Source organism: Spermophilus citellus (assembly GCF_964194105.1).
Source record: "Spermophilus citellus genome assembly, chromosome: 6".
Classification (NCBI taxonomy): Eukaryota; Metazoa; Chordata; class Mammalia; order Rodentia; family Sciuridae; genus Spermophilus; species Spermophilus citellus.
In genome coordinates this window covers 150,108,717-150,123,915 of record NC_138187.1, presented here as the reverse complement: position 1 = coordinate 150,123,915, position 15,199 = coordinate 150,108,717, and the positions used below count along the sequence as shown (strand labels likewise).

Here is a 15,199-nt window from a genome sequence, read left to right as displayed (position 1 = left end):
CTGGTGGGAATGCAAAATGGCACACCCACTTTGGAAGACAGTTTGGCAGTTTTCACAAAATTAAACATGCTTTTACTGTATGATCCAGCAACCATGTTCCTTGATATTTGTACAAATGAGTTGAAAACTTATGTCTACATACACACACAAAAAAACAGATATTATAGCAGTTTTATTAATAATTGCCCAAACTTGGAAGCAACCAAAGTATACATTGGCACATGAATGGATGAATAAACTCTGGTATCTCCAAACAACAGAATATTATTCAACACTAAAAATAAACGAACTACCAAACCAAGGAAGAACACGTGGAAGAATGTCTTAATGCTTATTACTAGGGGAGAGAAATCAGTCTGAAAGGCTACATATTGTATGATTCCAACTGTATGATTTTCTGGCAAATGTGCAACTGTGGAGACAGTAAAAAGATCAGTAGTTGCCAGGTGGGGACAGATAGGTGAAAAGGAAGAACACAGAGGAATTTTTGGAAAGCAAATTTATTTAACGGGATATTGTAATGATAGATCATGTCATTATACATCTGCCAAAACCTATAGAACGTGCCACTCTGCACATGAACTCTCATGTAAACCATGGACCTTGGGAGATAATGATGTGTCAGTGTAGGTTCACTGATTCTAGCAAATGCACCTTTCTGGTAGGGATATTGATAATGAGGAGGTTGTGCGTGTGTCAGGACAGGAGGCACATGGAAGTCCTCTTTTTACCTTCCAATTTTTCCCATAAACTTAAAGGTGCTTTAAAAAATAAAATAAAAGATGTCTTTGTATTTAGGATATTTCCACATCTTTGTTATGGTGAATTATATGGCAAGGAACAGGGGAGAGCAGATATATCTTTGAGATCCTGGTTCCAATCCTTTGGATAAATACAACTAGGACAGCTAGATCACAGAGTAGGTCTATTTTTAAATCTGTGGGGCACTTCTCTGCCATTTTTCATAATTTTTGTAACAATATACATTCCCACCAATAGCGTGCAAGGGCTCCAGTTTCCCCACATCTTTGGTATCTTTTGTTTTCTCATAATAGCCACCCTGATGGGTGTGAAGTGATATCGGATCACTTGATTGCATTTCCATGATGATTCATGGTACTGAGCATCTTTTCACATGTGGTTATTTGCATGTCTTCAAGAAAAATCTATTCAAGTCCTTTGCCTATTTTTAATTGGTTTATTTGTTTTATTGCCATTAAGTTCCTTAAATATATTTTTTAATATTAACCCTTTTTTTTTGGATATATGGTCTGCAAATATTTTCTCCCCGTCCAGAGGCAGACGTTTCATTTCATTGATTGCTTTGCTGTGCAAAAGCTTTACAGTCTGTTGTGGGCCCGCGTGTCCTCTGTTTTTGCTTTTGTTGCCTGTGTTTTGGTGTCCTATCCAAGAAATCATTGCCAAGGCCAAGGTCAGGAGCGTTCCCTCTGTTTCCTTCTCGGAGTTTTTCAGTTTCAGGACTTGTGTTGAAGTCTTTAATCCATTTTGAATTGATTTTTGTGTATAGTATTTGGTGTCTTTTATTAAAAAGAAAGAAAGAGAAAGAAAGAAAGAAAGAAAGAAAGAAAGAAAGAAAGAAAGAAAGAAAGAAAGAAAGAAAGAAAGAAAGAAAGAAAGAACCGACCATCACTTCTCAGTCATAAACACTGCCCACGGGGTCGCCTTCGCCTGTGCCCTGCAACTGCCCCCCACCCACTCGCTCACTTCCCTGTGCTCTGCAGCTTTGGTGTAGCATCCTGTTTTCTTGGTTTACTGTTGTTCCACATGAGTCCTACTCCTGGCTCTGATCCTAAATTCAGCCCTGCCTCTGACCATTAGAACTAATGTCTGAATTGTTTACCATTTGAACCTGAATTTTACTTAAACTTATGTATGACTCCCACCCTAGCTTCATCCTCAGGAAACCACCACTGGTGGCAGGTTCCCGATGGTCACATGGCTATGCTAACCCTGATCATCCCCTATGCTGGTGAGGGAGGCTGGCGAATAGAAAGGTAAATTAAACTATGTTTTATGCAGAGTGTATCATTTTTTGGCACAGTAAAAGAGTTGGCATCTGTGCCTGATTTCCAACTAAAGAAGTATAGAATTTATAAGGGAGCCATTTGACTTTCTAATGTGACATGATAAGCATGCCTTCTTGTAAAAGCATTTTTACAGAAAAACAGAACAGCACGAGGGGCTGACGGTGAAGAGAGTTCCATCAACAATTGCTGGAGCTATTCCCTATAGCGCTCAAGGATTACTGACCTGGAACATAAACCATAAGAAATAAGCTGTTTGGAAGTATAAGGAAGAGAGTTCCCTAGGCTAATTTCTAGAGTTTTAGGAAAAGAAGGGCCAGGGGCTTGCTGATTTCCAGCCTAAAGTGAACGTTGGATTTGACAACCAGAGAGAACTCGTTCTGATGGGTGTTCTTTCCCTGATCTCGGCCACACTGTCTGCAGGGTTAGGAGGCAGGAAGGATGAGCTGTCACTGCGGTGTTTTATGGTAACTATCAACAGGCTGAATTTGTGAGCCACTGCATGCTTAGCATTCAAAACAGTTTCCTTTAGGCTGAAGGAGGAAAGAGAAAAGAAAAGGTAAAACACAAAGGGATCGCTTCTGCTGGCTGGAAAACAGCTACAGCCCCACATTCCTAGCCACGGGCATGGAAGCATGCATCTTTGTATTTGGGGGCATCATATTTATTCTGATGGTGTTTTTAAAATTTTCTAGGGAATGCTTAGTTTTCACTAGGGAATAAAAAATTTTTTCCCTCTAAGTACATTTCCCCCTAGTCTAAATGTGAACCCAGCCATCTTGAAAGCAAAGTCTTTGTTTTTGTTTGTGTGTTTTCTCCTTTTCCTCCTTATTCTTTTTTCATTGAATTGTCGAAAAAGCAGAAGAACATGAGCTCATTATAGGACGTCACAATCGAGAGAATGTGAAGTCACAGAAATTCTCTTGTAATCCTTGGCTGATAGTACCAGTAAAGTAACGAATCAACAGTTTCAAAATGCTCTATAAATGTCCCTACATGACACTTATATGTGGACTGAGTAGCTGGTTTTGCATGATAGCTCTGTCCCAAGGGTCCTCTATAAAAAAAGAAACAGCATAAAAAGTCACAAAAGACAAGAGGAAAGGAAGTATTTCCCATGGACCTGATACGCACTGGTCCTGTGCTGGATGCTTCTCAGACCTTCACCCCTGTTCTTCTCAGGCTCAGTCAGATGAAGCTAGGGTGCCAAAGATCAGGAGGAGGATAGCTGGCATTTTGGAGGTGCTATCTTCATTAGGCCTTTATTCAGTCAAGAAAGGTTTATTGAGTGCCCCACTGTGTGCCAGGACATTGAAATACATCAATGTACAAAAATTCCCTATGAGGCTTCCTTTGGGAAAGAGAATGACCCTGGAGATGCACAATGATATATAAATAGGGAACTTCGGGAATATGTTAGAAGGGGCTAAGAGCCATGGAGAAACGATGGATCAGAGGACAGCAGGCCAGGACCGTGGCGCGGGGTTTATACTACCATGTTTAATTGCATGATGACGGTGAGAGGTCCTGCTGAGAAGATGACTCCTGGAACAGCTAGAGAAGTTGACCACGCAGCATCCTGGAGAAGAGGGCTCCAGGTAGAGGGTGCAGCCAGAGTCACAGCCCTATGGCAGGAAGCTGCTTGGAGTGTTCAGTGGTCACTGAGGAGGCCAGTGTGGCTGGGCAGATGAGTCAGGACACATAATTTGAGACCAGATCCTGTAGAGCCTATCAGACCAATGCAAGGAGTTTGAATTCTACTCTAAGTGAAATGATAAGTCTTTGGAGAGATGGGAGCAGACAATTGATGTGGACTGATGTATATTTTAAAATAATCACTATGGCTGTCAGGTTGAGACTAATACTACGTCTTCCAAACACTATCTCATTTAATGCCGTGGTGTTCTGATGTTCCTGGAATTCCTGTCTTACTAACGGGAAGCAGAGGAGTCCAAAAATCAAGTGAGTGGCAGAACCAGGGATCGAAACTAAACCAAGCACAATCTGATCTCCGAGCATGGGTTCATTTTATGACTGTCTTAAAGAACAACTTGTAGGTTCACACTAGTTCATGATCACTGAAATGGAAATTTCAGGTGTAGAAAGAAGCAGTATATCCTGCCTGACTTTGAAGGAAGGTATCAAAAATAATAAATTCATGGGCTAATTCAGCAAATAACTATTGAGTTCCTAGAATGTTTGTAGACAGGAAATTCGTAAAGGAGGTTCAAACTCACCCCTTAGGTATTTTACAGTCCAGAAGGGGAAAGATGAATATTAACAAATATGTGTAATACAGTATTATGGGAATTATTTTAACAGGATGGATAAGCTGCACTGAGGCCCAGGCAGAAGCCGTCAGTTCTAAGGTAGGGAGGGGGCACTGTGTGTTCCTTTATGCAGCAGGCAAAACTTTTTTTCATACCTAATGTCTCATACTGCCAAGTTCAGTGTCTCAACATTTACTTCAAATAGCTTGAGAAAAAAGATTTTTTTTTCTTTTGAGGTGCTTTCCAGGAAAAGAAAAAAAAAAGCAACTAAGTTTTTTTCTCATTCAAAAGCATCCTTTCTCTGGGTCTTACTACTAACTTTAATTTTGAAATTTCAGTCTGTTGAATTCTTCTGTCTGGGACACATTGCAGACTGTGAGAAACCCAGAAAACAGAAGGGAACAGAAGGCTGTCTGTGCCTCGGATTCAGTGAACTCTCTGTTTTAGGTTGAGTGTGCGTGTGCATGACGTGTGTGTGCATGTGTGTGCGTGTGCCCGCACATAAACACATGTGTGCATCTCAGATTCCTGAGGAGGAAGAGTTTTTAAGGAAGTTTAATCTGTGTGGCATAGCCCTGATGAAGCTGGCATCTCTGTGGGATGAAGCATCCAGCCCCCCTCCCCCACCCTCCCCACCTCACCCCCACCCCCATGAACTCTTGATTCTGCTACTTTTCCATCCCTGCCTTGGTGACTCCTTGGATCTGATCCTGCCAAGCCTCCCTTGCCAACCATCAGACACGGGATGTCGTGAATGGAAACAAGATGCTCCCAGGACATCTAATCTATCCTGGGTTAGAATTCCCCCGATACCTGCCATGACCCTGTGCCTGGCTTAAATGTGTCAACTGAGGCAAGGAGCCTGACTCCTCAGACTGTTCAGTGGGTGTAGCCATTCCTAGGGTTGTTTTGGCAACAGAGTCTTCCCACATTATCTGAATTTGTGGCAGCGCCGAGTCCTGGGTCATCCTTTGATTGACAGGGACAGCCACCCCTCCCTTTGAGGAAGAGCTCCAGGGGACAGGATGGATGCTGGCTTTATTTATTATCCCTGCTGGAAAGGAGGGAAACAGAGGCCAGAATCACAAGCGCCTCGCTGGGATTTCACCACTGCTGCTTCCGTCAATGGTCTCACCCCCGGGATTATGTAAATATTTTGTGTTCCCAGAAACTCACTCAGGCACTGTCCCAAGAGAGCTCAGGGTTTCCAGTTCTGCGTCCTCGGAAGTGTGGTTTCATACTTTGTGATTTAAGAGAACCTGCAGCAGGCCTCCTTTGGGTGTTTCTAGGAAGACAGAAAGGATGTCATGGTCACAATCACCAATTAAGATTGATAACCATGTCCTCTCTCCAGGACAGTTTGCCAGATGCCCAACTCATCCAATTCTTGGGGTCAGCTTAGAGCTTACTGTTTTAGTCATCATTTTCACTGCTGTGACTAAAAGACACAAGGATAATTTAAAGGAGAAAAAGTTTATTTGGGGTCTTACAATTTCACAGGTCTTTGTCCATTCCTCGGGGGGCTCAAGGTAAAGCAGAACAGCATGGCAGAAGTGTGTGGTGGAGGAAAGAAGATCACATGATGCTCAGAAAGCTGAGAAAGACTAAGCTCAGCTCACCAAATATATATCGAAAAGGCAAGCCCCCCTACCCACCTTCAGTTACCTACTCAGTTAATCCCATCAGAGGATCAATTCACTGATTGAATTAAGGCTTTCATGACCCAATCTTTCTCCTCTAAACCTACTTGCATGGTCTCACACATGAGCTTTTGGGGGACACCTCACATCCAAACCGTGACACTTACTTCCTGGTCCACTCTGTGGTCACAGTTGCTCAATATCTCATGCCATGACCCTTGACATGAGACAGTGGGGAGAGCTCTCAGCTCTCTGTGTTGGAGACAGTGGCTCTTTGAAAGCATCAAGTCAACCCCAATTCATGGCCTTGAGAACCCATAAGCTCCCCAACAGGATGTGGTTTTTTTTTCTGTTTTCCTGGGATCCTCCCTCCCAGGAGCACCAAGGGGGTCACTAGTCTTGGAAAGGCAATTTGAGTTTCCAGAAAGAAAGATGCTTGAACACCTGAGGTTTCATCATCTGTGGGGTGTGGCTCAGGGAGGAAAACCAGGCCTGATACGTGGGAGATGGGAGGATGTGTTCAAGCCTGTCAGAAATAGCCCAGAGGGTCATGGTCAGAAATAAACACCTGAAGCCAACAAGCGTCATGCTGGATGCATGCCTAGAATGAAGGAATCCTGAAGCAACCTTCTCCTTATACTGAGATAAAATCAGACCCCTCTGGGGTCATGTATCTAATTCTAAGAGTACAGCTGAGAGGGCAGGAGAGTTTGGACAGGCTTCAGAGAGAAATTGTCAAGATGATTGAAGGGCTGGAAAAGAATATCTATCAGAGAAGGTTAAAAGAGACCAGGAAAGCACCAAATGCCAGGTGACTTAAGCCTTGTCATTGGCCTCCAAGGAGCTCCATGCCCTCTCCTGTAGATGACAACAGCAGCCCATGCTCTCAGGTCCTCCTGGGTGTCATGATGTTTATAGTCCAGGAGGAGAGGGGGCTAGGAGTGACCCTCTCTTCACTTCAATTCTGTGCCTGTTCTAATTCTGGAAAACAGAACAAGACAGAGTGAGAGAAGAAAGACCTAGACACTTCACCAAGAAGGCTTTCCCCAATCAAACGAAAGGAGCAGAATTCTGAAAAACAAATGTAGCTAATCCTTCAGGTTTTGGTATAAAACTATTATTATTGTTATTATTATTTTTTTGCAGTGCTGGGGGTGGGACCCACCGCCTCACATACAGATTCTACCATTGAGCTCCAGCCCCAGCCCTGAAATTATATTTTGCTCCTGATGCTTTCAGAAATGAGAAGCCCCAATTCTCATCCCTAGAGCTCCCTCCCCTTGTCTCATCCCCACTACCATGAGACCTTCTTGTTCCCTTGGGTCAGGCAAAATGGGAATGGTCATTTATCTGCTCTCAAAAGAGTCACAAGGTGCCTGAGGACATGGGAGAGGAGGAGCTTGTGCAGGAAAGCCCTGCCCTGCTCAGTCATGTTGCAGGGTTAGCCCAAGGCACCGGCCAGCTGCAGTAGCCTGGTTTCCAACAAGCCTAATAAGGTGCCCAGCCTCTAATGGCATTAGCCTAAAACTTCTGCCCCTCATCCCTCCATGTTTGAATTCCTCTTTGGAGGAGCCAGGAATTGGGAGTGAGAGTAGAAAAAAGTGGAACAGTCTAGACAGTGGTTGGAAAACACAACGCCAGGCCCCAGTCCTCACTGCGTGGGATGTGAGTGGCCACCCTGGTTCAAAGGCACAGGGTCAGTTTGCACAGAGTGCCGCAGCACAGGGTGATGGCCATGCTGACTTCACCTGTGGGGTTAACACCAATGTCCAAACGTCCACCTTGTCTGAACTTGTATTATCTTGTGCCTCTGATCTGAACTCATGGTTTTCAACCTTGGCAGCGCCCATTACAATCACCTGGGGAGATGACTTAAAAATACCCATGTCCAGGCCTCACCGCCACTGATTTAAACCAGGATCTCTAGGAGTCTAGAAAGAATTTTCTTACACTATGCAATCCACCATGAACCACTCTATGCTTCCAGTGACAGATTAACTTAAAAACATACAAATATATCAGAGGAAACACAAAGGAAAAGAAAAACCCCAGCTTACAATGCCATGTCCCTAACGTATGTCAGACTCCTTAAGAAATTCTCTTCCTGGGCTGGGAGTACGGATCAGTGGTAGAGCACTTGCCCAGCGTGCGTGAGGCCCTGGGTTCCTTAGCAACTCTTCCTGTTTTGTTTTTCATACTTGTGATAGAGTGTTTTTATGTAACATAACCTTTAATTACCTTGGATTACAAGATGGGCCTGAGGAACATGGGCCCTCAAATAGTTTTCTGCAAAAAAAAAAAAAAAAAAAAAAAAGTTTGCAGATCAGTTTTGGTCTCCCCTCACTCTGTCAAAGTTCCTCCCCACCATTGTGATTTTGTTGTAATGCTTTGTACTTAGTAGGAGCTCAGTGTGTTTTTGATAGCCAATAAAACAACTTTTGATCTTTCCCCTGAAAGTTTCAGTCCCCTAGATATTCAGATGACATTGGGGTAATTTATTCAGAACTTAGAAGGGGGGGTAGGGTTAAGTCAATATTTCATAGCCACTGGGGCTCCTGGCTGTGGTGCAGATTTACAGGATTTCATTTCCATTGACATTCTTCCTGCCCTACCTCATCTGTCAGAGAGACAAAGGGCTCACTCACAGTTTTATCCTCACTGCAGGACATTTTCACCCTGTCTGTATACGCATCATTAAATAGTTCAAGATCAATTGCAAAAGACGTAAATAGTGAAACAACAAAAATCTCTTTTATTGTTTATGGCAAATTTCAGAGCCGGTTCTTTGCTTCCACTTAAACCTGGGTTTTGTTTTAACATTCCTTTGCAGTTCTGCCATAGGTGCTGGGTGATGGAAGGGGCAGGAATGAAATTTATCAAAGGATCGGGCTGGCACACAGATTACAAAATGTACGGTGCCAATCATCAGAACCCACTTAGTATCCCTATTTTTCACCCCTGTGCATCTTGGTTCGAGCTTCTTCCTCTACCTGAGAGTTTTCATTCACACCTGCAATCTTCATTTACCATCTGCTGCCATTCTTTAGGTCACTACCTTCTGAAAGCCTTCCGAGGACACTGATGTCCTGATAACATCCACTGTTTCTCCCCATGATCACACCTACCATGGAATCTAAACCACTTGAGGACAGAACTTGTGCCTATTCTTTTATGAATTCACAACATTTAAGCAGTTTATAAATAATAAGTTTCGATCAGTTTATAAACTCAATATATAATTGTTTGCCCATCATCCCAAAATACCATGCTCTAAGAACATTTTCTCCTTATACCCTAAAGAAAGAAAGAAAGAAAAAGGTCAATCTTCCTTGCTATAAAAGTTGCCAGGCTGCAAAGCTGGATCCTTCTCTGACCCTGGCTCTCCCTAGAGAGGGTCTTCTCTTCTGTGGAATGTCTTCTAGTTGCCCTGAGTCTCCAAGCCTTCCCCTGCTGTCCTGGGCTTCACGTCCTTCCCTCCCCCTTAAGATGGAAAGTGGGGCTGGGGATGTGGCTCAAGTGGTATCGCGCTCGCCTGGCATGCGTGCGGCCCGGGTTCGATCCTCAGCACCACATACCAACAAAGATGTTGTATCCTCTGAAAACTAAAAAAATAAATAAATATTTTTAAAAAATTCTCTCTCTCTCTCTATCTCTCCCTCTCCCTCTCTTTAAAAAAAAAAGATGGAGAGTGGAGTGCCTCATTTCTCCATTGTGTCTTGTCTGGACCAATGTTGCAATCCATTTCCACAATAATCATCACAAATAAGAATACAAAATAAAAGGGATGTGGCTGAATGGTTAAGCAGCCCTGGGTTCAATCCCTGATACCAAAAAAAGAGAAAAAGAAAATATACCTTCCTCACCATGAAAACTAAAAGAGCAGTATGAAAGGATACAAAATACCAATAAATAATCTCTGAATTTACATGGGATAAATAAAATTGTCCGTGTAGAAAAATCATATATGTGAATATTTTTTATATAATTAAGATACTGTTGGACCAAATTTTGTGACAATGCTATAAATAATAATAGCAATAATGGTAATTAATCATTATTTCAGTTCAGTTCATTACACATGAGAGCAGTTATTAAGTATATGCCATGTTCCAGTCTTGTTGTATGGTGAAACTAGGGAATCTCAAAAATGAATAAACTATAAGCAGAAAATAACTATATTAAGCAGACTGTGGGTAATATTATAATAGAAGTAATTTTTTTAAAGTTTATTTTGGTTTCTGGCTTATGGAAAGACTCACAGAATCAGGACCTTGATAGAAGGTACAGGATTTTCAATACCTTGCAGGGTATTGAGGATGCAGGGAAGGGTAGAATAGAGTCATAGATGAAGAGAAGAAAATTTTGTGGAATTTGAAATAAGAGGATGCTTTTAGACACTAGTTATATGCTATTTAGATAGAACATAAGGTCTTAGGAATGGGAAAGGAGTAGCAGAAACCATGGAAGTTTTAAAAGTTCATCAGTTTCAGATTGAAGAGGCCTCACAAGTTTGAATTTTTTTAATAGAAGGAAAAAAACAGTTTTGAGAAAATATTGGTAGCAGATTCTTGCAGAATTCTGTGGCATCCTTCCCTCAGAAGGTTGGAGAAGTGAAAACTTGGCTTAAGGTAACCAATTTCCTTTTTGCTGGAAATGCTAGACTTGAAAAAAATAATTCAAAGAGAACAGAAAACTGTGGAACATCTCAGATAACCAGGAGTTTGCTCTTAATGTGTGGAATTTTGCTAAAATATGTATTTGCATGTTTCTGTCACTGTCATAGAAGCAGATAGCATGCTTTGGGAATGCAGATCTCCTCAGGAGTTTCCTGGCTGGTACAGGATGGACTTTCAGATGGGGGCTTGGACAGTTAACTGGGACAAACTTGTGCTGGGTTGAAGTGATGGGAGGTGAAAGGAGGCCACCAACATGAACCATTCCTTGAGTCTTCAGCAAAAGTGCCCACTGGTATTAAAGCAAACAAGGGAGGCCAAAATCAAATGAATTCACAGTCACCAGCGATTCTATTTGCATTTATTTATTCAGAATTAATATTAACTGGATGTAGCAGCTTGTGCTCATTTTCTCTGGATAGTTACAACGTGCTCCTCTCTCTGAGCCGAAAACAAAGCCAGCAATGCTCAGGTAGCAGCTAGAACAAGTCATCTATAATTGCATCATAGTCTTCCTGTAGCATTTCCAGAGGCTCATTTGGTTACGGTTACTAACGGCAATCCTGGCAGGTAGAGGGTATTTATTAAACAAGTGCTTCTTAGGCTTCCACCCTAGAAAAGATATGAGGGGCAAAAGATGTTGCTGTGCATCTGCTCCCCCTCAGAAGCATTTTAACACCTCACCTAAATTAGCAAGAAGAGAGTAATGTTATCATGGTGCTAAAATTGTTAGAGATTTCTGTTGGCTCTTGGCTTATGAAAGGACACATGGAATCAGGGCTTGATTTATGTGTCATGAAAATGTAGTGTTATGGACCAATTTGAAGTATGAATGCTTTAAATATTAGGGAACAGGTCTAACCAATCAGTCCCATGAGTTCAATTTTGAGAACTATTTCTTAGATAATTCATAAAAGACAAAAGCAATGGACTTGAATTAGAAAAGGAGAGGTGAGGAATGGGTAAGAGGTGGCTCAGAAACATGTTTTCAAGGGTGCCAGACCCTAGAATCCGGGCTTGTGATGCTTCCTACAGGTAAGCAATCTTGAATCTTTAAATGTTCAGATTTCTGGCTGGAAATGTCTCATCTTGAAGTTCCTCAAGTTCAAACCTGACCTAACACATACATTCTTTCTCAACAATCCCTGATTCTTTCAGCATTGTGCATATAGTAGATGCTCAGAGATCATTTGCTGAACAAATCCTCACAGATACTTCAGCTCACACATTTATACGAAGTTGAACCTGAACCAAGTGACGATTGTGTCTGCAGGTCTGTGCAGTTTCCAACAGGAACAAGTTGAGTGAGGACAGAGATTCTTTGTCAATTTGTTCATAGTTATCTGGTTTTTGAAGGTTTGTTTGTTTGCTTTAGTGTGTGTGTGTGTGTGTGTGTGTGTGTGTGTGTGTGTGTGTGTTTAATATAGTTGAATTGATTGCAATGTTGAAATAAGAATTTCCTTTCCCCAGGGCTTGGTGCATACATCCCAATCAATCTGGAGAACACCATGATTAGTTTTAGCAATGCTGGAAAGATCTTGCCCTCATGTATCACTTCCAGAGAATGTGGGCAGATTCATAAGCCTGGATAACGAGTATGAAAGTTCCAGAAAGAATCAAGCATAATGTCCAAAAGAATTCATTCCCTTGAGCAAACTGGCCCATCAAAAGAACTGATAGCTCAGGCATGTACTGAACCACCATTTTCAAAGGGTTACTAAATCTCCCAGTGCCTGAGTTTCCTTATCTGTAAAATAAAAGTAATAAAAAGTATCATAAGAATTCAGTGAGGGCTGGGGTTGTAGCTCAGTGGTAGAGTGCTTGCTTAGCATGTGTGAGGCACTGGGTTCAATCCACAGCACCACATAAATATAAATAAATAAAATAAAGGTATTTATGTCCATCTGCAACTAAAAATATGTTTTAAAAAAATAATTCAGTGAGTTATTACATGCAAGTGCTTAGAAGAGAGTCTGGCACTTAGGAAACTTGATTCATGCTACTTTTCATTATTTCCTTAACATGATTTTTTTCTGAACTTGTAAAGTAAATTAATACAGAAACAATCTTTTCTCTTTAGGGACCTAGAAATAATACTACTTATTAAGCATTTATTATATTCTAGTCATCTGGCTTATATCTAATTTGATCCTCCTATGAGAAAGGAATTGCTATCATCAGTTTCAGTCAAGAAAGTGAGGTTTAGAAAAAAATTAAATGACCTGGTTACACTTGACAAGAAAGGGAGCAAGAGTTTGAACTTGGGGCCAAATAACTCTACAGCCCATTTTCTGACCCTACTGGGTGATATCTCTAAGATACTGTGTATGCTGCTCTGTATCCCAACATGAAACTGAAATCAGTTAAAAATAAGCACATTGGCCAAAGACTTCCTTTCCTTTCCTTATCTCTCCTAGAGTAGATTGCTTGGTGCCTCTCAGAGAATTTCCGCTTAACACCCAGAGATTAATTGCCCTGTGTCTCCAATCAGTTGAGGTCTGTTTAATCCAAGTCACATGTGGGCATTTTCACTCCAATTATAACGTCAGTTCTAAATCTGTTGGTATGTCACAAAGGCACAAGCGAAAACCCAGGAAAGAACTTGAGCTGTCAGTGTTCTCGAGTAGAAACATCCTTAGGAGCTTATCTGAACAGAAGGCCAATCTGAAACCCTGGAGGCTTGCCCAGCCCTGGTTTCCTGTCTCACTGAAAGCAGAGAGACCCAGACATGGAGCCAAGAAGTTCATGCTTGTGGGATCAGCAAGCTAAATTTAAGAACTTGGTCTCATCAGGCCACATGCAGCCTGAAGTGAGAGCCATGCTGGAACCATGGCCCAATGGGTGAAAGAGTACAAGGAAAAACTTAGAAGAATAAGGGAAGTATTAGAATTGAAATAAGAATACAACTAGGCCAACCAACCTCACGATCGGCAAGGAAGAGGAAACACATCCCCCTGGATTATTTCTATAGATTATCCTGCTCTCCTTGGCATCCAGGAAAGATTGCTTGCTGTCTGGGATAATGCGTGTAGCTAACATGGACAGAGAGAGCTCTCAGCACATTGGTGATATGCACTAAGCACTTGACGCTTGTCATTTCAGCGTGGAGTGATTGCAACTCAAGCCCGTGGTCGTGGTTGAAAAGACCGGGTGCCGTTTCAGAGTTTCCATAGAGGGTGTCATTTCAGCAGAATCTTGGCTGGACAGGAGCTACTCCATTCCTGGAGCAGCATCTGCCTTCAGTGTTTTCTGACACCCCAGCATGAGGTCACCTGGAGTCCAGATTCTTAGTTGTCACTGCGCGGTGAGCAGGACCTCAGAAGCAACCCCATTCACCTTCCTTGGGAAGCAGAACCACGATGCACCCAGGGTTCTTCAGCAGGTATTTCCAGCCTCTTCCCAGGGATGCTTCCTGCTCTGGCTGCAACTACCTAACCCACAAATTAAACTTCTTTCTTCCCAGCTGAGAACTCTCCCATTGCGTAGAGTAGACAGAAGTACATCTGTGAGAAGAAAGGGTGTTGACGAAACTCACCCAGATTCTCCTTGGGAGACTTCATGTCACATTGGCCAGAATTTGAATCTCCATCTTTAAATCCATCTTCACCGAGTGTGCCTGCCATGATTATATTAGACTACCTGGGATCTGCCCCTAAGCTGGGGATGGAGTCAACTTCCCCAGGATCATGCGAGCAGAGGCAGGCACCAGAATAGAGGTCAGGAAGGAAGAGCTGGGCCTTCTCTCCCTCCTCAGGCCATGAGTGAAGTCTCATTTTCCCTCAAGCATCGACACTCTAGGACTGGATCTTCCTGTTTCCAAGGAAAAGAAATTGCCCCTCCTTATGTTCCTGTCCACTCTGTACCTACGTTTATCTCAGCACAGGTCTGTGTTTGCACATCTCTCTTCCAGCTAGACCCAGACGTCTCCTGTCATAGATACCATATGTGACTCACTTTTAAATTTCCAGCACTTGGGATAATTCCTGCAATAAAGTAGGTGCTCAATAAAGGTGAAATTGGTATGATTTGTGAAAGTCCGTTTCAGCATTACCTAGAATGGGGAATAGTACGCATTTGGTTTTAAAAAGTAGGAGAAAGGAAGACTGCTCTATTGTTGTCTTTTAATTAATTTTTAACCTGCCTAATTCAAAAAAAAAAAAAAAAAGGAAGTGAGGGAGCAGGGTGTCGTGTGTAATGTGCTGTGCTTAATGCTGCCTTTCCTGTACTCCCACGGCCCACAGGACACGGTGGGGATGCAGCGATTTGGACTTCATCCGCCTGTGCTCTAATTCAAAGACAAACATATTTCCCAACTTGCCCAAGGCTCTGGCAGGGAGAACTCGGATCCCCAAACTCAGGTCATTCTAGTGCAGCAATAACCAGCTGGGTTTTCAGCAACTTGGATGGAGCCATCTGTTTTCCCAGCCCACATAAAAAATATGCAGGAGAAGGCTGCAAATCAGCAGATCCATAGCTTCCAGAGGACCCAGCTGGGATGCGTCCTCCCTGTGGGGACTAATGAAAGGTAAATCCAGTGTCAAAGGATTTGACAGCAGCCAGGGTGAGGGGCT

At 42.5% G+C, this 15,199-nt stretch overlaps 1 long non-coding RNA gene across 2 annotated transcripts in view; it reads right to left on the bottom strand.

The window, feature by feature from the left end:
• Nucleotides 1-241: 241 nt before the first annotated feature.
• LOC308652417 overlaps nucleotides 242-15,199 on the bottom strand; it is a 64,499-nt gene continuing 49,541 nt past the window's right edge. For both annotated transcript variants that reach the window (XR_014022781.1, XR_014022782.1), the window contains exons 7-8: nucleotides 5,492-5,600; nucleotides 242-3,773 (exon numbers count right to left, since the gene is read on the bottom strand). This is a non-coding gene — a long non-coding RNA (uncharacterized lncRNA). The remainder of the gene's footprint in view (nucleotides 3,774-5,491; nucleotides 5,601-15,199) is intronic.